Genomic DNA, 23,398 nt, shown 5'->3' with positions numbered 1-23,398 from the left:
TGGTGTTTGAGAAGACGGATGACCAAGACATAGTCTTTCAGAAGAGCTAGCACCTTACGATCGGGTAGACCGTACCACCTACATCCCCTACATCTGCTAGTCTACCACTGTAAGAGTTCGCACAACTTAGTCAACTATGCTAGAGCCCATAATAGCTTGTGGCTGCACACGGAAGTTTCTAGTATGAATAGTCTCATGATCCCTTGGAGCCTGGGTGGCGGTCCAAAAGAAAACAGGCAAGTCCTGGAATACCTAGGTGCCTCAATCCACCTAGATGTGTGTTTAAGTTGCCACCTTAGATAAACCATTAATTAACAATCTCACATCTGTCATGGATATCACTCACCCAATCCACGTCTACTAGCATAGCATGGCATAATAAGCAAACGTAGAAGTAACTCCCAAAGGTTTGATAATAACAGGTAATAGGTACTACCTCATCTACTTACCATCCCACAATTTAATTAGATCCTAATCTTGCAATGTGTGAGGATTGATCTAATGCAATAAAACTGGGTAGTAGAAAATGTATGATCAAAGTGTTACTTGCCTTGCTGATGATCCACGAAACCTAGCGATTCGAAGTAACAAGCGGCGCACTCCGGGTACTCTATCGCAAACAAACAAACAAGCATATAATAAGTACTCATCTAATGCACGGGTAAAACTCAAATAAGAGATCTAAACAGAAGGTTCATCTTAAGAACTCCGGTTTGCAAAAAGAATCAAATCAAACGAAGCAACGAAAGTCAAACGGCGAAAGAAAACAACTTCGTTCTAGTAATCTGGATCTAGGGCAAATTTTACAGTAGCGAAACCTTGTTTAAGTTGGTTAAACGGATAGAGGGTTTCGAGACGAAACTCTAGGCGCTTGAATCGCTTGATTCCGATAAACGAGCGAAAAGTTATACTAAAACGAAAATCGGATCAGGAATCGCAATCAGAAAAAACCGCGGATTTAATCCGAGAAAAAGAAAAACGACGAACACTCGTTAGAACGAACGAACGGACGAACGCTCACTATTTAAATAAACCGGAAAACCTGATCTATTTAAAAAAACTGAAACTAAAAAAACCGATGAAAACCAATCTTTTTTTTAACGACGGCACGAAAAACGAGGCGCGGCGAACCTCGGCGGCGGAATCCGGCGACGGACGACGGCGGTGGCGCGGCGGCGGCTTGGGGCGGCTTGGGGCGGATTAGGGTTTCCCCCCGGGGCTGGGCCTCGGCTTATAAAGCCCTCCCGGGCCAGTGTCCAGGTCGGACACGACCCGTTAAGTCGGTTCGCATTTTTTTAATTATTCCGCTCGGAAGAAAAATAAAAGGAAAAACTAAACGGACTCCAAAAATTCCGAAATAAATTTTCACGGGCTTCTAAAATCAAGCCGCACAAGGTGAACATTTATTTGGGACCTAAATGCAATTTTGAAAAACGCACATTTTTCCTAAATTCAAAATAAAACACTGAAAAACTCCGAAATAAAATCTTATTTGATTTTATTATTAAATCCTCAATATTTCTTTATTTTGGGAAAGTCATTTTATTCCCTCTCTCGTATTTTTGTAATAGAAATAATTGATGATAAAATAAATAAAATCAAATGATCCTATTCTCAAAATTTGAGAAAACTCAAATATGAAAATAATGAAATCCCCAACTCTCTTCGTGGGTCATTGAGTTGCGTAGAATTTCTAGGATCAACCAAAATGCAAAATAAAATATGATTTGCATTGATGATCTAATGTATAACATTCCAAATTGGAAATTTGGGATGTTAGAAACCTACCCCCCTTAAGATGAATCTCGCCCTCGAGATTCGGGTTGGCTAGAAAATAGGTGAGGGTGGTCTTTGAGCAAATCTTCCTCTCGCTCCCAGGTGGCTTCATCCTCTCAGTAGTGGCTCCACTGAACTTTGCAAAACTTGATAATCTTGCTGCGAGTAACTCGGTTGGCAAACTCGAGAATCTTGACTGGTTTCTCCTCGTAGGTCAAATCGTTATCCAACTGAATAGTTTCCAAAGGCACTGTATCTCTCAACGGTATTTCAGCCATCTCCGCGTGACATTTCTTTAACTGAGAAACGTGGAACACATCATAAACTCCTGACAATCCTTCGGGCAATTCCAACTTGTAGGCCACTTCTCCCATACGGTCCAAAACTCGATATGGTCCTACAAATCGTGGCGCTAGCTTCCCTTTAACTCCAAAACGCTTTGTTCCTCGAAGTGGAGATACTCGAAGATAAGCTCTATCTCTGACTTCGTAAATTGTCTCCTTGCGTTTAGAATCTGCATAACTTTTCTGTCTGGACTGGGCTACCTTGAGCCTATCGCGAATCAACTTCACCTTCTATTCAGACTCTTTAATCAAGTCAGGACCAAACAACTGGCGGTCTCCAACTTCGTCCCATAATAATGGTGTCCTGCACCTCCTTCCGTACAAAGCTTTGAAAGGGGCCATCTTTAAACTGGTTTGATAACTGTTGTTGTAAGAGAACTCTGCATATGGCAAATTATCGTCCCAACTAGATCCGTAATCTAGCGCACAAGCTCTCAGCATATCCTCCAAAATCTGATTGACTCTCTCGGTCTGTCCATCTGTCTGTGGATGAAAAGCTGTACTGAATTCTAGCCTGGTTCCCAAAGTTTCGTGCAACTGCTTCCAGAACTTTGAGGTAAACTGGGTTCCTCTATCTGATACGATACTCCTTGGAACTCCATGCAGACATACGATCCTGGTCATGTATATCTTTACCAACTTAGCACTGGTATAAGTGGTCTTTACTGGGATGAAATGAGCTACTTTCGTCAATCGATCGACTACAACCCAAATCGAGTCATAGCCTGAACGAGTCCTGGGCAATCCCGTGATAAAATCCATGCCTAGCTTAACCCACTTCCATTCGGGTATCGGCAATGGTTGTAACAATCCTGCTGGCTTCTGATGCTCTGCTTTTACTCTCTGGCATACATCACAAACTGCTACATACTCCGCAATATCCTTCTTCATTCCGGTCCACCAGAAAATATCCTTCAAATCTAGATACATCTTGGTATTTCCTGGGTGAATTGAATACGGTGAGTCATGTGCCTCTTGCAGTATCAACTTCCTAATCTCCGGGTCATTGGGCACATAAACGCGGTCTTCAAACCATAGGGTGTCGTGCTCATCCTCACGAAATCCTTTAGCTTTTCCTTTGCTTAGTTTCTCCTTTATAGCGGCAATCTCTTTGTCAGCTTTTTAAGCTTCTCTGATTCTATCCATCAAAGTTGACTGAATCTCCAATGCTGCTACATAGCCTCTCGGAACTATTTCCAAACATAGTTCACGAAGATTTTCGGCTAACTCCCTTGGTATTTCTACCGTCATTAACGTATTGACATGGCTCTTGCGGCTTAATGCGTCTGCTACTACATTAGCCTTTCCAGGATGATAATGCAATTTCATATCATAATCCTTGATAAGCTCCAACCATCTCCTTTGTCTGAGATTTAACTCCTTCTGTGTGAAAATGTACTTCAAACTCTTATGATCCGTGTACACCTCACAATGGTTTCCAATGAGGAAATGTCTCCATGTTTTCAAAGCATGCACTACGGCTGCTAACTCCAAATCATGCGTGGCATAATTTAACTCATGAGACTTTAGTTGTCTTGAGGCATATGAAACAACTCTCCCTTCCTGCATAAGCACTGCTCCAAGTCCTCGACGTGAAGCGTCGCAATACACCTCATAGTCCTTGGTCTGGTCTGGCAAAATCAACACTGGTGAGGTAACCAAATGTTTCTTCAACTCCTGGAAACTAGCCTCACATTCCTCTGTCCATATGAACTTGGTATCTTTCTTTAATAACTCCGTCATAGGCTTCACAATCTTTGAGAAATTCTCAATAAATCTCTGGTAGTATCCTGCGAGTCCAAGAAAACTCCGGATCTCTCCAACTGTTGTTGGGGCTTCCCACTTGGTCACGGTTTCAACTTTAGCGGGATCTACTGCTATACCTTCTCCAGATATAACATATCCGAGGAATCCTACTTCCTTCAACCAAAACTCACATTTGCTGAACTTGGCATATAATTGATGTTCTCTGAGCTTTCCAAGTACCAAACGCAAATGCTCCTTATGTTCCTCTTCATTCTTCGAATAAACCAGGATATCATCAATGAACACTACGACGAACTTATACAAAAACTCCATAAACACTTTGTTCATCATGTTCATAAAATAGGCAGGTGCGTTAGTCAGACCAAATGACATAACAGTATACTCATACAGCCCATACCTGGTGGTAAAAGCTGTCTTCGGAATATCCTATTCTCGAATCTTCAACTGGTGGTATCCTGATCGCAGATCGATCTTGGAAAATACCTTAGCTCCTTGCAATCGATCAAACAGATCATTGATCATTGGTAGTGGGTACTTGTTCTTGATCGTTACTTCATTCAATCCTTGATAATCAACAACCATCCTTAACGATCCATCCTTCTTCTCCACTAGAAGTACTGGTGATCCCCAAGGCGAAGAACTTGGGCGAATATATCCCTTATCCAGTAACTCCTTAATCTGCTTCTTAATTTCCACCAAATCCTTTGCTGGCATCCTATATGGTCTCTTTGATATTGGCCCTGTGCCTAGCAATAGCTCAATCAAAAACTCAATATCTCTATCCGGTGGCATGCCTGGCAACTCTTCTGGAAATACATCAGGGAAATCCCTTACCACTGGTATTTCCTCCTGCACAACTCCTGTTAGGCAATTTACTTGAGTCCTCTTTGGCACATGCTGGGATACATACTTGATCCTTCTCCCTTCCGGGGTGGTAAGCAAAATTGACTTACTAGCACATTCTATATTCCCTTCATACTTTGATAACCAATCCATGCCTAATATCACGTCCAATCCTTGAGATTCCAATTCTATTAGGTCTGAGGGAAAAACATAGTTACCAATCCTTAATGGTAACCGATTACACCATAGACTAGCCACATACTCTGCTCCGGGCGAGGTTACTAACATGGGTGACCTAAGGGCTTGGGTTGGTAGGTTATACTTATCCACAAATCCCCTTGAGATGTATGAATGCGATGCACTAGTATCAAAAAGAACGAGTGCAGTAAATGACTTAACCAAAAACTTACCTATTACTGCATCGGGCTGAGCTTCAACCTCCTCCACGCTAACGTGGTTCACTTGTCCCCTGTTGAAAGGGTTCGGCTTCTTCCTAGAACTTCCATTGCCATTTTGGCCTTCAGGACATTCATTGGCATAATGTCCGGTCTTCTGACACTTAAAACAAGTGACTTGACTCAGGTCCTTCTTGGCTGGGGTTGAGGGGTTGGTGCGGTTCTGGCCGTTGCTTCCTCCATTGCCATTTCCATTCTTGGTGCCATTGTGATTGTGCGAGCTACCTCCTCCATGGGTATGCTGAAAAATGTCCTCCCGGTCTAGGGGTAAAACGTGGCTTCTGCTGAGCTCCTGAATTGTACTTTCCTTGTCCATACTTCCTCTTGCGATTCTCAATTTGCTGCTGCTTCCCTTCAATCATAAGAGCACGATCTACCAACTCCTGGTAGTTGTTTAAGGTTGCTACCATCAACTGCATGCTTAACTCATCATTCAGTCCTTCCAGAAACATCTCCTGCTTTGCTACATCCGTAGCGACGTCATCTGGGGCATAACGTGCTAGCTTACTGAAAGTGCAACTATCCCTAGGTGGTTTTGGTAATTCATAACAACATATAGCTCATTGAGCTAATACTATTCCAAGATAATTATTTCAGGAAAGCTCAATGATTGGCATGGCATGGATGTGAAAGTGGAACCCTCAAAATGCTAAGGACAATGGATTCGCTCAAGCTCAAAAGCTCAAGACTCTTCATTTTATATTTTAGTGATCCAAGATCACATTGAGTCCATAGGAAAAGCCAATACTATTAAGGAGGGATGAGGTGTTGCTTAATAAGCCTCTTGCTTCATGTGCTTAGTGATATGCTCCAAAACCCTCAACCACTTTCCCATATCCACTGATGACCTAAACTCTAAGCCAAACTCGGTCCTACCGATTCTTCCTATCCGGCGCCACCGAGTTTCACTTGTCATAAGCCACAGCCAAACCCTAGCAATTCGGTTCTACCGATAAGGATCTCGGTCCCACCGAGATGGGGTTGCAAACTCTCTATTTCCCTTTCGTAACTTTTCGGTCCCACCGAAAGAGCGAATCGGTCCCACCGAGATTGCAATGTAAACTCAGTGTTTCCCCTTTGTAACTTTTCGGTCTCACCGAGTTCCACTCGGTCTCACCGAAAGAGCAAATCGGTCCCACCGAGTTTGCCTGACCAACTCTCTGGTTAGCTAATTACCAAATTCGGTCTCACCGAGTTTGTGTAATCGGTCTCACCGAGATTACGTTATGCCCAAACCTAACCAAATCGGTCCTACCGAGTTGCATCTCAGTCCCACCGAAATTCCTAACGGTCACTAGGTTTACTATTTCGGTCAGACCGAGTTTTCTGATTCGGTCCCACCGAGATTAGTAAATTGTGTGTAACGGTTGGATTTTGTGTGGAGGCTATATATACCCCTCCACCTCTTTCTCATTCAGTGAGAGAGCTATCAGAACACACACATCATTCCAACTCATATGTTCTGAGAGAGAACCACCTACTCATGTGTTGAGACCAAGACATTCCATTCCTACCATATGAATCTTGATCTCTAGCCTTCCCAAGTTGCTTTCCACTCAAATCTTCTTTCCACCAAATTCAAATCCTATGAGAGAGAGTTGAGTGTTGGGGAGACTATCATTTGAAGCACAAGAGCAAGGAGTTCATTACCTACACACCATTTGTTACTTCTTGGAGAGTGGTGTCTCCTAGATTGGCTAGGTGTCACTTGGGAGCCTCCGACAAGATTGTGGAGTTGAACCAAGGAGTTTGTAAGGGCAAGGAGATCGCCTACTTCGTGAAGATCTACCGCTAGCGAGGCAAGTCCTTCATGGGCGATGGCCATGGTGGGATAGACAAGGTTGCTTCTCCGTGGACCCTTTGTGGGTGGTTGCTTCTTCGTGGACCCTTCGTGGGTGGAGCCCTGTGTGGACTCGCGCAACCGTTGCCCTTGGGTGGAGCCCTGTGTGGACTCGCGCAACCGTTACCCTTCGTGGGTTGAAGTCTCCATCAACTTGGATGTAGGATAGCACCACCTATCCGAACCACGGGAAAAACATCCGTGTCTCCAATAGCGTTTGAATTCTCCAAACCCTTCCCTTACATTCTTGCAAGTTGCATGCTTTACTTTCCGCTGCCAATATACTCTTTGCATGCTTGCTTGAATTGTGTGATGATTGCTTGACTTGTCCTAAAATAGCTAAAATCTGCCAAGAACTAAAATTGGGAAAAGGTTAAGTTTTTATTTGGTCAAGTAGTCTAATCACCCCCCCTCTAGACATACTTTCGATCCTACAAGTGGTATCAGAGCTTTGGTCTCCATTTGCTTGATCTCCATAGCTTTTGGTGGTCATAGCCTTGGTTTCACAACCTAGGAGAGTTTGGCGTCTAGCGAGGGAAATTATCACCGTAGAGGTCCTTACTTTGATGGTACTAATTTTGCTAGTTGGAAGCATAAAATGAAAATGCATATTCTTGGACATAACCCCGCTGTTTGGGCTATTGTGTGTGTTGGTTTGCAAGGTGACTTCTTTGACGGGAGAGAACCAAACCGTGAAGCTACCGCGGATGAGTTGAAGATGTTGCAATACAATGCTCAAGCTTGTGATATTCTCTTCAACGGATTGGGCCCCGAAGAATTCAACAAAATCAGCCACCTTGAGAATGCAAAGGAAATTTGGGACACTTTGATTGATATGCACGAAGGTACCGACTCCGTTAAGGAATCCAAGTTGGATGTGCTTCAAAGCCAACTTGACAAGTTCAAGATGAAGGATGGTGAAGGTGTCGCTGAAATGTACTCTAGGCTTGCTCTCATCACAAATGAGATTACCGGCTTAGGAAGTGAAGAGATGACCGATAAATTCATCATCAAGAAGATCCTAAGAGCCTTGGATGGAAAATATGATACCGTGTGCACATTGATCCAAATGATGCCCAATTACAAAGATCTCAAGCCAACGGAGGTGATTGGAAGAATTGTTGCTCATGAGATGTCACTTAAGGATAAAGAGGAACTTCACAACAAATCAAGTGGTGCCTATAAAGCCTCATGTGAAGCCCCTACATCATCAAGTGAGAAACAAGACTTCAATGAAGAATTGAGCTTAATGGTGAAGAACTTCAACAAGTTCTACAAGAGTAGAAGCAAAGATAGAAGCTCCAAATCAAGGTCCTACAATGACAAAAGATCTTCTAGTCGAGAGCGAAACTGTTACAATTGTGGAAGACCCGGACACTATTCCAATGAGTGTACGGCTCCCTACAAGAGAAGAGAAGATTCTCCAAAAAGAAGAAGCAAAGGATCACCACCAAGAGAGAGAAGGAGTAGAGATGATCGTTATGAACGAAGATACTCACGGAGAAGCAAGGATTCGGAAAGGAAGGAAAAATCATCAAGGAGCTACACAAGACGAAGACATCAAGCTCATGTTGGTGAATGGGTATCCGGCTCCGACTCCGACAGCCACTCCGAGAGAAGTTATCACTCCGACTCCGAAGATACTCAAGATGAAGGTGTTGCCGGTCTAGCATTTGTGTCAACCAACTCCTACGACATATTTGACTCACCAAATGAAGGAATTGGAAGATGCTTCATGGCCAAAGGTCCTAAGGTAACACACCCCGAGTATGTTGATTTCAATAGTGATGAAGATGACTTGTTAGGTGATGATTTGCTTGGTGACAACTCTAGTGATGAATACTATGATGAAAGACCAATTAATCATGCTAATCAAGATAAAACGAATGACAATGATAAGGAGAAGATTGAGGCTCTAACTAAAGAACTAAAAACTCTTAAGTTAGCTCATGACACTATCTTCGAAGATCATCGAGAACTTTTAAGAGCTCATGAGAAACTACGCTTTGAAAAGCTCAATCTTGAGCAAGATCATGAGTTCTTAAAGGCAATCAATGATGATCTCCGCAAGAAAAGTTCTTCTTACATTGCCAAGCGTTTACTCTTATCCACTTACATGCCTCAAGTCAAGTCTAACAAGAAAGATTCTTCCTCTAGTAGTAACAATGATCATGCTAAATCCAATATTGTTGCTTCTAGTAGTTCTCTTGATTCCACTAATGATTCTCTTAGCCAAGTTACACTTGAGCAAGAAAATAGCTTATTGAAGGGAATTATAGAGAAAGGAGTGTACAAAAGCCTTGCCGGGAGTAAGCAATTCGAGGAAATTGTGCGCAAGCAAGGAATGCACCGGAAGAATCAAGGTGTTGGTTTTGAACGAAAGTTCAATGCCAATGGAGTTGAATGGGAAGAAGATCAATACCCCAAGACAAAGTTTGTCCCTCAACAAGAGAAGTATACTTCTTTCAAGGGGACACAAACTCAAGATGATCTTCCACCACAAGACTATGAGCAAAAAGGCAAGGACAAGCTTCAAGAGGAAATTGATGCATTTGAAGAAGCTCCTAAGACCTTAGTCAAGTGGATTCCCAAGACTACTTCAAGTTCTACTTCATCAAGTACGACTACAACTCCAAGGATTCCCATCAAGATGATGTGGATCCAAAAGAAAAAGAACTAGAGAGTTCTTGAGGGTGACTCTGCCAACATACTTCACTCTTATCATTTTGGCAAGAACAAGTGCAATCAACTTCCACATCTTGCACTAGTTCAAGGAGTCACAAACCCTCTTGTTGGTAAGACAAGGGACAAGGTAACCTAAAAGTTTTCATGGACATCATCTTTTGTGTGCATCACTCTATGTCCATGGATATCCTTGTTTGTTCCTTGTGGGACTAACCCATGTAGGTATTGAAAGTGCAATTCACTCAAATGGATAGCTCCAAGAGATCTACATCAACATTGAGCATCCACATCTTCGATATCTACATGAAGTCATCATCGACAAAACCCAAGGTTAGTTCATCCCTCTTAGGGGGGATATCACATCTAGGGGGAGCTTTACTCTAAGACTTGAGCTAAAGCAACTCTAAAGATGTGAACAAAACAATGCTTTATGTAAAAGTGGTAACCCCACTTGAGCTTAAACGATGAGTATGACCTACGATCAAGTGTTCTCACTTGACTCCTAAGTCAATATACTCATATATAGATGACCTAGTCATCGCAAATTGCTTGATAGATGCTAGAATTGGTTGTGCATGCTTTGCCACATATTTCATTTGCCATCTTATTGTGTGAGCATGCTGGTTGCATATTTCACTCATTCGAGGACATCCACTTGTTGTTTTGATTGTTTGGCTTTATCTTCTTTTTGCCAAGTGGATGGACAAGAATGCCTAAGAACCTCCTCTAGCTATCTATGCTTTTCTCGTCTCAAACTCTATTCATGCTGCATCACAAAATTTGATCAAGTCAGATTTGAACCACTCTGTGTGAGGAGCGCTCGGAGTCCCCGATTCGTCATAGACTTAAACTTCCAAAACCTCTTTATGATTCTCGGTCTGACCGATACTCCACTTCCGGTCCTACTGAGATCATTAAGTTGATCTATGTTTTCGATCTCGGTGCAACCGATTTGAACCTTTCGGTCTCACCGAGTTTCAGTAACTGCACGCAGTTATGAATCTCGGTGCCACTGAGTTGTTCCACTCGGTCACACTGACAGGGTCGGGCTATATATAGTCACGGGCAAAATTTGGAAATTTCTCTGAACCCCTTCGCCCGCGCGATAGCCTACTCTGCCCTTGAGGTCTCCGGATCGTCTCCTCGCCGCTAGCAGCCTCCAGTCGCTGGTCTCCATCGCCGTCAACGGGAATTCTGCCCCGCCATTGCCGCCGTAGCAAGTCCCCGCCGAACTAGGGTATGGACTTGATCTTTGTGCTATTCCTCAATCTGATTCCTAGCACATTGTGATCATATTGTTTCTAGCCACATTTGATAAACTTCTATCCAGTCAAAATGCTCATAGATTAGGTTTGATATGAAAATTCTAGGTTTAGGTTTCCGCCGAAACCATCTCGGACCCACCGAGTTGAAAAACTCAGTCCCACCGATTTGGCTTATGCCATTGCACAAGTGAGACTCGGTCTGACCGAGAATTACTTATCGGTGTGACCGATTTTTGAACTCAGTGAAACCCTAGCAGTCTCGGTGCCACCGAACTGTGACTCGGTCCTACCGAGTTCACTAGTTTAGGTTCCAAAACTGCTTCAGTATCACCGAGTTTGAATATCGGTAGATCCGAGATGATTTCAGTGGGAAACTAAAACTAAGTTTTTGGATCATTCTTTTTGCAAAAATCTCTGCATTTTGTGATGCTCATCCACTCTATCTCCTCTATAATCTATTCACAGGGTTAGCAGTCAGTTTGCATCATGTCAGACCAGAGTGACAGCCAAAACTTGTCAGAGCAGCAAGTGCAGCTGAGTGAGGGCACTAGCCCCTCAAGTTCCTCAGATGATGGCAGCAGGAGCACACCCAGCAACCTGCCTAAAGCTGCCACTAGACAAAGGAAGAAGAAAACCTCAGATTATGAAGATGAGGACTATGTGGCAGAGGAAGAGGCCACTTCCAAGAGAGTTGAGCCAGCTCAAGGCTCAAAGCCAGGCCTGAAAATCAAAAGGCCAGCAGGCAGGCAGCCCATGTCAAAGGCTAGAGCCTCAACTGAGAAGCCTGCTCCCATTGAGCCCGTTGCAGCTGAAGGCAAGAAGAGGAAAGAAAGAGTGAAGAAGACTGTGGCTAGGGTGCTTGGCAAAGCCTCCATCATGGTAGAAGAGGAGGAGGAAGAAGAGGCAGCTGCACCAGCGCCCAAGGCAGCAAAACTTATGGGAGATGCCATAAGGTCAGGGGGAGCTGCATCCAAGCCCAAGGAAGCACCTAAGGCTGCATCTAAGCCTAAGAGTGCACCAAAGAGAAACACAAGAAGCATCCCAGCCACTGAGAAGAACAAGGCCCCAGTGCCTGAGACTGTTGCAGAGGAAGAGGAAGAGTGTGTCCTTCGGAAGCTCAAGCCCAAGATCCCAGACCACAACGATGCTCATCCTGTGGCTGAGGATATGAAGCTCAGGAGAGACTCAGGGCTCAGGAAATGGAGAGAAGCAGATCCATATGCTTCTAGGAGAAGGACTGCAGTGGACTACAGGTTTCATACCAAGGAGCAACAGGATTTCTATGAGACAGTGCTACTTGACAAGAAGCCAATTGTATGTGACATGAGATGGGTCGACTGGACCTATATCAAGGATAATGAAGAGTACTACCCAGGAGTTCAGGACAGCTTCAAGGCGTGTGGAGTAGAGGACTTTGTTGGGCAGAAGCTCACAAAGTGGAACGAGGAACTCATCATGCAGTTCTACTCCACAGCTCACTTTTATCCAGATGGGAGGATTACATGGATGTCAGAAGGTACAAGGTACAACTCTACTGTTGAGGAATGGGCGAAGCTGATCAATGCCCCAGAGGAGCAAGCAGATGACTTGGACATTTATGCCAAGAAAAAGATGGACCACAACTCCATGTCCAACATGTACAAGGAGATTCCGAATGAAGCACTTGACACGTTCAAGTTTGGCTCAGTGCATTATCTGCTCTCAGGATTGCCTACGATCAACTGGATCCTTAGGCACACCCTTCTGCCCAAGTCTGGAGATCACAAGATGATCAGAGGTCACGCGATCAATTTGCTTCATGTTTTTGACGTGCCTCAAAAATTCAAAGTCATGAGCCTTATAGTGGAAACAATCAAAAGGACTGCGGCAGATCAGAAGAGGAGCTGTGGATATGCCCCTCAGATTCAGGAGCTCATCAACTCCAAGATGGGCACGGGCGTATATTTGTTGGATAAGGAACACCTGCCCATCCGTCTAGATTTTGAGAACAATGAAGTTGTGATGACAGAGAATGAACCATCATCTGCCCATGCACAAGCTCAGAAGGAGAAGGCGAAGAAGGAGAAAGCTGCCAGGATGCCTACTCAAGCGGAGGCATCTGATTATTTCTTGAAGACCAAACAAGAGCAGCTCAGTTACATGATTGCGTCCACCCTGCGGATTGAGCAGAGTATAGCCACCCTGACTCAGAACCAGGTGAGTTTAGAGAGGATCATGGAACAGAGGTTCTATGACTTGGACATCAAGGTAACAGAAGTTCAGTCTGCAGTGGAGCAGCTCCAGGAGGACATGAATGAGAGGAGAGGCAGGACCACGACTCATGCGTTTGTGAGGGTGCCATGAGGTCTGAGGTCGTCTGCACTGCCAGTTGCTGACACCAGAGCTACAACGTCTGCACCAGCCACAGCCTCAGTTCCACCAGCTCCAGCATCCACTTCAGCTTCCACTCCGACCACGTCTACCGAAGGCTTAGTCCTTGGAGTGATCCGGACTCCACCACCACCTGAAGATCAAGCCTGAGCGTCGATCTAGTGCTATGCATTTTCTAGGAACTTTTTGGTAACTTGTTGCCAAAGGGGGAGAAGATGTATAGATCATAGGCTTCGAGAGAGAGAGTGTTGCTTTTCTCTCTTGCTTTATTTGGTGGTTTTTCGAACTTTGTTTGCTTGTGTGTGAGATACTACGTCCTTATGCCTGTGAGACATCGATGATCATGTGTTTGATCATAAGCTACACTTAATGTTTGCTTGATGCTTGCTTAAATATTATCATTCTATCTATCGTTTGTGATCATTCACTATTCTTGGTGATGAGTGCATGTATTTCAATCTTATCATTTTTGAGCGCTCCACCAAGATGTATGTGACATGGAAGAGTAACCCATGATTCTAATTCTTTGTGCATTTGCAGTCCAAAGCAAATTTTAAATATGCACAAATTTAGGGGGAGCTCTTACTTATCACATACTTCTCAAAGCGACGATATATTTCATGCTTATTATCATTTGTCGAAGCTTTGATCTATATGTTGTCATCAATTACCAAAAAGGGGGAGATTGAAAGTGCAACTATCCCTAGGTGGTTTTGGTAATTCATAACAACATATAGCTCATTGAGCTAATACTATTCCAAGATAATTATTTCAGGAAAGCTCAATGATTGGCATGGCATGGATGTGAAAGTGGAACCCTCAAAATGCTAAGGACAATGGATTCGCTCAAGCTCAAAAGCTCAAGACTCTTCATTTTATATTTTAGTGATCCAAGATCACATTGAGTCCATAGGAAAAGCCAATACTATTAAGGAGGGATGAGGTGTTGCTTAATAAGCCTCTTGCTTCATGTGCTTAGTGATATGCTCCAAAACCCTCAACCACTTTCCCATATCCACTGATGACCTAAACTCTAAGCCAAACTCGGTCCTACCGATTCTTCCTATCCGGCGCCACCGAGTTTCACTTGTCATAAGCCACTGCCAAACCCTAGCAATTCAGTTCTACCGATAAGGATCTCGGTCCCACCGAGATGGGGTTGCAAACTCTCTGTTTCCATTTCATAACTTTTCGGTCCCACCGAAAGAGCGAATCGGTCCCACCGAGATTGCAATGTAAACTCAGTGTTTCCCCTTTGTAACTTTTCGGTCTCACTGAGTTCCACTCGGTCTCACCAAAAGAGCAAATCGGTCCCACCGAGTTTGCCTGACCAACTCTCTGGTTAGCTAATTACCAAATTCGGTCTCACCGAGTTTGTGTAATCGGTCTCACCGAGATTACGTTATGCCCAAACCTAACCATATCGGTCCTACCGAGTTGCATGTCAGTCCCACCGAAATTCCTAACGGTCACTAGGTTTACTATTTCGGTCAGACCGAGTTTTCTGATTCGGTCCCACCGAGATTAGTAAATTGTGTGTAACGGTTGGATTTTGTGTGGAGGCTATATATACCCCTCCACCTCTTTCTCATTCAGTGAGAGAGCTATCAGAACACACACATCATTCCAACTCATATGTTCTGAGAGAGAACCACCTACTCATGTGTTGAGACCAAGACATTCCATTCCTACCATATGAATCTTGATCTCTAGCCTTCCCAAGTTGCTTTCCACTCAAATCTTCTTTCCACCAAATTCAAATCCTATGAGAGAGAGTTGAGTGTTGGGGAGACTATCATTTGAAGCACAAGAGCAAGGAGTTCATTACCTACACACCATTTGTTACTTCTTGGAGAGTGGTGTCTCCTAGATTGGCTAGGTGTCACTTGGGAGCCTCCGACAAGATTGTGGAGTTGAACCAAGGAGTTTGTAAGGGCAAGGAGATCGCCTACTTCGTGAAGATCTACCGCTAGCGAGGCAAGTCCTTCATGGGCGATGGCCATGGTGGGATAGACAAGGTTGCTTCTCCGTGGACCCTTTGTGGGTGGTTGCTTCTTCGTGGACCCTTCGTGGGTGGAGCCCTGTGTGGACTCGCGCAACCGTTGCCCTTGGGTGGAGCCCTGTGTGGACTCGCGCAACCGTTACCCTTCGTGGGTTGAAGTCTCCATCAACTTGGATGTAGGATAGCACCACCTATCCGAACCACGGGAAAAACATCCGTGTCTCCAATAGCGTTTGAATTCTCCAAACCCTTCCCTTACATTCTTGCAAGTTGCATGCTTTACTTTCCGCTGCCAATATACTCTTTGCATGCTTGCTTGAATTGTGTGATGATTGCTTGACTTGTCCTAAAATATCTAAAATCTGCCAAGAACTAAAATTGGGAAAAGGTTAAGTTTTTATTTGGTCAAGTAGTATAATCACCCCCCCTCTAGACATACTTTCGATCCTACACTTACTTAATTCCTCCACATACTGGCCAACTGTCCTTCCTCCTTGGCACAAGTTGCGAAACTCACGCTTCTTCATGGCCATAGCTCCTGCTGAAACATGTGCAGTACGAAAAGCGTGCTGAAACTGGTCCCATGTGACAGTGTCGACAGGGAAAGTGGCTGTGAAATTCTCCCACCATGATGCTGCGGGTCCTTCTAGCTGATGTGCGGCAAACTTCACCTTCTCCGCATCTGTGCATCCTGCTGTGGTCAACTCCCTAGCTGTCTTGCAGAGCCAATCATTTGCTACTATCGGCTCGGTGCTACTGGAAAACACCGGCGGATTTAGCCTAAGAAAATGGGCTAAGTGGTCAACAGGTGGTGGTGGTGGTGGTGGGTTGTTGTTGTTGTTCCCCTGATTCTTATTCTGGACTAGCAACTGCATCAATGTGTTCTGCTGCTGGATCAACTGGGTGAGCTCCGGTGGAAAGGCAAATCCGGGGACACATCTCGGAGGCATCTGAGGGTTTAGAAAAGATGAGATATAAGAATAAAGGGGGTCTAAAGAGAAAACACAACCCATATGCACATGAGGCAAAAGCAAACAATTCACTTCAATCAATCAAACAAGGGCATACAATCGATTTATCTATCGCAAAAGTGCTCGGACTACTATATTTACATGGTGGACTACTACTACTGATGAGGTGGTCTACTAGAAATATTCTTCGGTTGCAGACTCCATGATATCTGCTCCAGCTTCATCAACATAGTCATCATCGCTGCTATCTGGTTCCAAGTCGGTGCCGTCGATGATGATGTAGTCTTCCGGGCTAATCTCTTTGGGTTCTTCATCTTCATCCACTAGTGTAGGGCCTCCCATAAATATTCCAATCTTCTTGATTAGGTCATCATTCTTCTCCACCAATACTTCAATTTCCTCTTCATAATCTTCACATGTAGCCTTGAGTTCTTCCTCCAGTTCCTTGATTCTAGTCTTAGCCTTCTTCAGGTCTATCATGTCGGTGCACATCTGGTTCTCCTGTCGTCGAATGTGCTGGTTTAACTCCTGGATAAAAGCTGCGATTGATCTATCCTTCCTGGTGCTGATCATCTCCCAGTGCTCATCTCGGCGCCCACAAATCTGGTAGATAGTATCCTTGAGATCCTTGCGGTAGACTTCTCCAATGCGTCCCATGGCGATGTGAGCTGCCATGCTCTTTCCTAGACTCCAAGTTGGTGCATCAAAAGAAAACTCTATGGGCTCGGTGACTGGCATGAATGTCCTTCCTGGAACTTGAACTTCAATCATCCAGCGCTCTTCTTCAGGTAAAGTGGTGTTGTAGGTTCCCGTGAAGCTTGGTACTCCTATGTTCAGGTATCTAGTGACTTCCTTCAAGTGTCGTCCAAAGGGTGTATCTTCATCCGGTTGTGTGAACTTGTTCCTTGCATCCTCCATCCTAAAGAGTAGAAAAGATGAGAGGTCAGAAGAGAAGAGAGTGAATAGTGATCTAGGTCTCTAACTTAGTGGTCGTGTCCTACAGTCAGCGTGTGCTCTGATACCATCTCTGTAGCGACTAGACCTCAAACAGTCTGATCTCTGTGCTCCGGTGTCATCCCTGGATCAGTAATGCTGACACCACATAGTACTCGGAGGATTTATAGCAGAGTAGCAATCACACACTTATTACATCGAGTGTCTCATAAGAGAACTTATTACAATAAATATGGCTTAAGGCCATCTAATAACGATAACAGCGGAAGGCTTGGAAGATAAGTGAGTCCATCAACTCCAACGGCATCACTGAGTATAGAACCACGACCTAAAAACTCCTTAATCGTCGTCTGAAAAGTCTGCAACATTAACGTTGCAGCCCGAAACGGGTCAGCACATGGAATATGCTGGCAAGGTAACACATAGAGAGTAATGGAATGAAACAACTATACTACATGCATATTTGGCTGGTGGAAAGCTCTATGGTTACAGTTTTGTGTAAAGCCAATTTTTCCCTAAATTTATTTAACTATCATGGTAGTTGTTAAACATTGAGAATGGTTGACAGCATTCTCAATCCCAATTAAGCATCATCATTAAACATAACCCAACAAAATTAATTTAGAGTAACACGTTGAGATTCACATGAAAATCCAAGTATTAGATACTCAAGATGTCCATAACCGGGGACACGGCTAATCATGATTAGTTTATTACACTCTGTAGAGGTTTGCGCACTTTTCCCCACAAGACTCGATCGCCTCTGTTTGGTTTCTCGCACTACATGGTGTTTGAGAAGATGGATGACCAAGACATAGTCTTTCAGAAGCGCTAGCACCTTACGACCGGGTAGACCGTACCACCTACATCCCCTACATCTGCTAGTCTACCACTGTAAGAGTTCGCACAACTTAGTCAACTATGCTAGAGCCCATAATAGCTTGTGGCTGCACACAGAAGTTTCTAGTATGAATAGTCTCATGATCCCTTTGAGCCTGGGTGGCGGTCCAAAAGAAAACAGGCAAGTCCTGGAATACCCAGGTGCCTCAATCCACCCAGATGTGTGTTTAAGTTGCCACCTTAGATAAACCATTAATTAACAATCTCACATCTGTCATGGATATCACTCACCCAATCCACGTCTACTAGCATAGCATGGCATAATAAGCAAACGTAGAAGTAACTCCCAAAGGTTTGATAATAACAGGTAATAGGTACTACCTCATCTATTTCCCATCCCACAATTTAATTAGATCTTAATCATGCAATGTGTGAGGATTGATCTAATGCAATAAAACTGGGTAGTAGAAAAGGTATGATCAAAGTGTTAATTGCCTTGCTGATGATCCGCAAAACCTAGCGATTCGAAGTAACAAGCGGCGCACTCCGGGTACTCTATCGTAAACAAACAAACAAGCATACAATAAGTACTCATATAATGCACGGGTAAAACTCAAATAAGAGATCTAACCAGAAGGTTCAACTTAAGAACTCCGGTTTGCAAAAAGAATCAAATCGAACGAAGCAACGAAAGTCAAACGGTGAAAGAAAACAACTTCGTTCTAGTAATCTGGATCTAGGGAAAATTTTACAGTAGCAAAACCTTGTTTAAGTTGGTTAAACGGATAGAGGGTTTCGAGACGAAACTCTAGGCGGTTGAATCGCCTGATTCCGATAAACGAGCGAAAAGTTATACTAAAACGAAAATCGGATCAGGAATCGCGATCAGAAAAAATTGCGGATTTAATCCGAGAAAAAGAAAAACGACAAACGCTCGCTAGAACGAACGAACGAACGGACGAACGCTCACTATTTAAATAAACCGTAAAAACCGATCTATTTAAAAAAACCGAAACTAAAAAAACCGACGAAAACCGATCTTTTTTTAACGACGGCACGGAAAACGAGGCGCTGCGAACCTCGGCGGCGGGATCCGGTGGCGGCGGCGGTAGCGGACGACGGCGGCGGCGCGGCAGCGGCGGCGGCGGCTTGGGGCGACTTGGGGCAGATTAGGGTTTCCCCCCGGGGCTGGGCCTCGGTTTATAAAGCCCTCCTGGGCCAGTGTCCAGGTCGGACACGGCCCGTTAAGTCGGTTCACATTTTTTTTTAATTATTCCACTCGGAAGAAAAATAAAAAGAAAAACTAAACGGACTCCAAAAATTCCTAACTAAATTTTCACGGGCTTCTAAAGTCAAGCCACACAAGGTGAACATTTATTTGGGACCTAAATGCAATTTTGAAAAACGCACATTTTTCCTAAATTCAAAATAAAACACCGAAAAACTCCGAAATAAAATCTTATTTGAATTTATTATTAAATCCTCAATATTTCTTTATTTTGGGAAAGTCATTTTATTCCCTCTCTCATATTTTTGTAATAGAAATAATTGATGATAAAATAAATAAAATCAAATGATCCTATTCTCAAAATTTGAGAAAACTCAAATATGAAAATAACGAAATCCCCAACTCTCTCCGTGGGTCATTGAGTTGCGTAGAATTTCTAGGATCAACCAAAATGCAAAATAAAATATGATATGCATTGATGATCTAATGTATAACATTCCAAATTGGAAATTTGGGATGTTACACCTAGGGGGTAGGGCATGCCCCCAAGGCTTGTCGCCTCCTCGTGCACTTTTCAGACTACTTTTTATTTTCCTAATTTTTTAAATATTCCAAAATGGAGTAAAATTGCCATTGGAAAAGTTTTGGAGTCGGTTTACTTACCGTATCACATACCTATTCCTATTCGGGGGTCTGGAACGTTCTGGTAGGTCTCCCTTATCTACTCCTCCGGTGTTATGGTATTAATAATATTGGTTTCAACATTTATGGGAGTACCTGAGATATAATGTTTGATTCTTTGCCCGTTTACCACCTTCGGGTTATTGCCTTCGGCGTTGTTGATCTTGATGGCACTGGAACGATAAACTTCCTCGACAATGTAAGGCCCTTCCCATTTAGAGAGAAGCTTTCCTGCAAAAAATCTTAGATGAGGTCACCTACATTGAACTCACGCTTTTGTATCCATTTGTCATGCCATCTTTTAACTTTTTCTTTAAAAAACTTCGCATTTTCATAGGCTTGGGTTCTCTATTCATCAAGCAAGCTAATGTTAAATAACCTCTTCTCACCAGCAAGTTTGAAATCATAGTTGAGCTCTTTAATTTCCCAATAAAATTTATTTTATAGTTCAAGAGGTAAGTGACATGGTTTTCCATAAACCATTTTATACGGAGACATACCTATAGGGTTCCTATAAGCAGTTCTATAAGCCCATAATGCATCATCAAGTTTCTTAGATCAATTCTTTCTAGATCTATTAACAGTATTTTGCAAGATCAATTTTATTTCTGTGTTTCTTAATTCTAATTTACCACTAGAGTGAGGATGATAAGGAGATGCAATTCTATGGTTAATATCATGCTTAGTAAGCAGCTTATGGAAAGCACCACGAATAAAGTGTGAACCACCATCAGTCATTAAATATCTAGGGACTCTAAACCTCGCGAAAATAACTTCTTTAAGCATTTTAATAGAAGTGTTATGATCAACACTACTAGTTGGAATAGCTTCTACCCACTTAGTAATGCAATCAAAAACAACTAAAATATGAGTATACCCATTAGAGGATGGAAAAGGTTCCATATAATCAAGACCCCAAACATCAAATGGTTCAATAGAAAGTGAATAATTCATAGGTGTTTCCTGATGTCTACTAATATTATCAATTATTTGCGATTCACCACAATACAAAACAAACTTACGGGCATCTTTGAAGAGAATAGGCCAATAAAAACCAGATTGTAATACCTTATGTGTAGTTCTGTCTCCAACATGGTGTCCTCCATAAGCCTCGGAGTGACACTTGCATAGGATCTATTCCTGTTCATGTTCAGGTACACAACGTCTAATAACACCATCTACTCCTTCTTTATAAAGGTTTGGGTCATCCTAGAAGTAATGTCTTAAATCATAGAAAAACTTTTTTTTGCTGGTATGTGAAACTAGGTGGTATAAATTTAGCAACAATGTAATTAGAATAATCAGCATACCATGGAGCACTACGAGAATCATTTATGACAACTATTTGTTTATCAAGAAAGCTATCATCAATAGGTAGTGGGTCATCACGAACATTTTCTAACCTAGACAAGCTGTCTGCTATGGGGTTCTCAGCTCCCTTTCTATCAATAATATGTAAATCAAATTCTTGTAGCAAGAGAACCCACCTAATGAGTCTAGGTTTAGCATGTTTATTTTCCATAAGATATTTAATAGCAGCATGATCGGTGTGAACGGTTACTTTAGAGTCAATAATATAAGATCTGAACTTATCACAAGGAAACACAATTGTTCAAAATTCTTTTTCAGCAGTAGCGTAATTTCTTTGAGCACTGTCTAGAGTTTTACTAGCATAATGGATAACATTTAATTTCTTATAAACTCTTTGTCCTAGAACAGCACCAACAACATAATCACTAGCATCACACATAATTTCAAATGGTATGTTCCAATCAGGTGGTTGAACAATAGGTGCAGAAATTAAGGCTTTCTTAAGTATTTGAAATGCTTCTACACAATCATCATTAGAAACAAATGGGACATCTTTTTCCAAGAGATTAATGAGAGGCCTAGAAATTTTAGAGAAGTCAATAAATCTCCTATAGAAACCAACATGACCAAGGAAACTCCTTATACCCTTGATATCTTTAGGACACGACACTTTTTCAATAGCATCAACTTTAGCTTTATCAACTTCAATACCTCTTTTGGAGATTTTATGCCCCAAGAAAATACCTTCATTCACCATAAAGTGGCACTTATGCCAATTCAAGACAAGGTTAGTTTCTTCACATCTCTGCAAAACTCGATCAAGGTTGCTTAAGAAATCATCAAAAGAAGTTACGTAAACGGAGAAATCATCCATGAAAACCTCAACAATCTTTTCACAAAAGTTAGAGAATATAGCGTCCATACATCTTTGAAAGGTAGTAGGTGCATTGCATAAACCAAAAGGCATACGCCTATAAGAAAAGGTGCCAAAAGGGCATGTAAAAGTAGTTTTTTCTTGATCCTCTTGTGACACAAGTATTTGGGAAAAACCAAAATAACCATCTAGAAAGCAGAAGTGTGTATGTTTTGATAGTCTTCCTAGCATTTGATCAATAAAAGGTAGAGGGTAATGATCTTAATAGTAGCTTTGTTTAATTTTCTAAAATCAATTACCATTCTATAAACTGTAACAATTCTTTGTTGGAGCAATTCATTTTTATCATTATGAACAATGGTAATACCTCCCTTCTTAGGGACATAATGAATAGGACTTACCCATCTACTATCAGCAACAAGATAAATTATACCTGCTTCCAGAAGCTTTAGTATTTCATTTCTTACCACTTTGTTCTTCTTAGGATATAACCTTCATTGATGATCAACAACCAGTTTAGCATCAGGCTCCATATTAATTTTATGCTGACATAGAGTGGGACTAATGCCCTTAAGATCATCCAGAGTATATCCAATAGCGGCATGTTGCTTCTTTAGAGTTTTCAATAATTTCTTTTCTTCATGCTCTGAAAGGTTAGCACTAATAATAATAGGATATATCTTGTTTTCATTGAGATAAGCTTATTCCCAAGTATTAGGTAATTGTTTAAGATCTAACACAGGACCACTCTTGGGTGGTAAAGGATCTCCAAGAGTCTCAACAGGCAAATTGTGTTTCAAAATAGGCATTAGTTTAAAGAATATTTCATCTAATTCCTTTCTTTCATTCATGAACAAATCATTTTCATGGTCTAGCAAATATTGTTCAAAAGGATCAATAGGAGGCACGACAATAGAACGAAGACCAATAATTTCATCTTTACTAGGCAATTCTTTATCATGGGGTTGTCTACGGAATTTTGAGAAATTAAACTCATGGGACACATCCCCAAAACTTACACTAACAGTTAGCATTAACAATGTTCAAGAAAGGTCTACCAAAAATAATGGGACAAAAATCATATTGTGGTGAACCAAGAACAAGAAAATCAGTAGGGTATTGTATTTTCCCACACAAGACTTCAACTTCTCTAACAATCCCAGTCGGTGAGATAGTATCTCTATTGGCAAGT

The sequence above is a fragment of the Triticum urartu genome, chromosome 4A, assembly GCF_056163025.1.
Source record: "Triticum urartu cultivar PI428250 chromosome 4A, HENAU_Tu73, whole genome shotgun sequence".
NCBI classification, from domain to species: Eukaryota; Viridiplantae; Streptophyta; class Magnoliopsida; order Poales; family Poaceae; genus Triticum; species Triticum urartu.
This window is presented reverse-complemented; position numbering follows the sequence as displayed.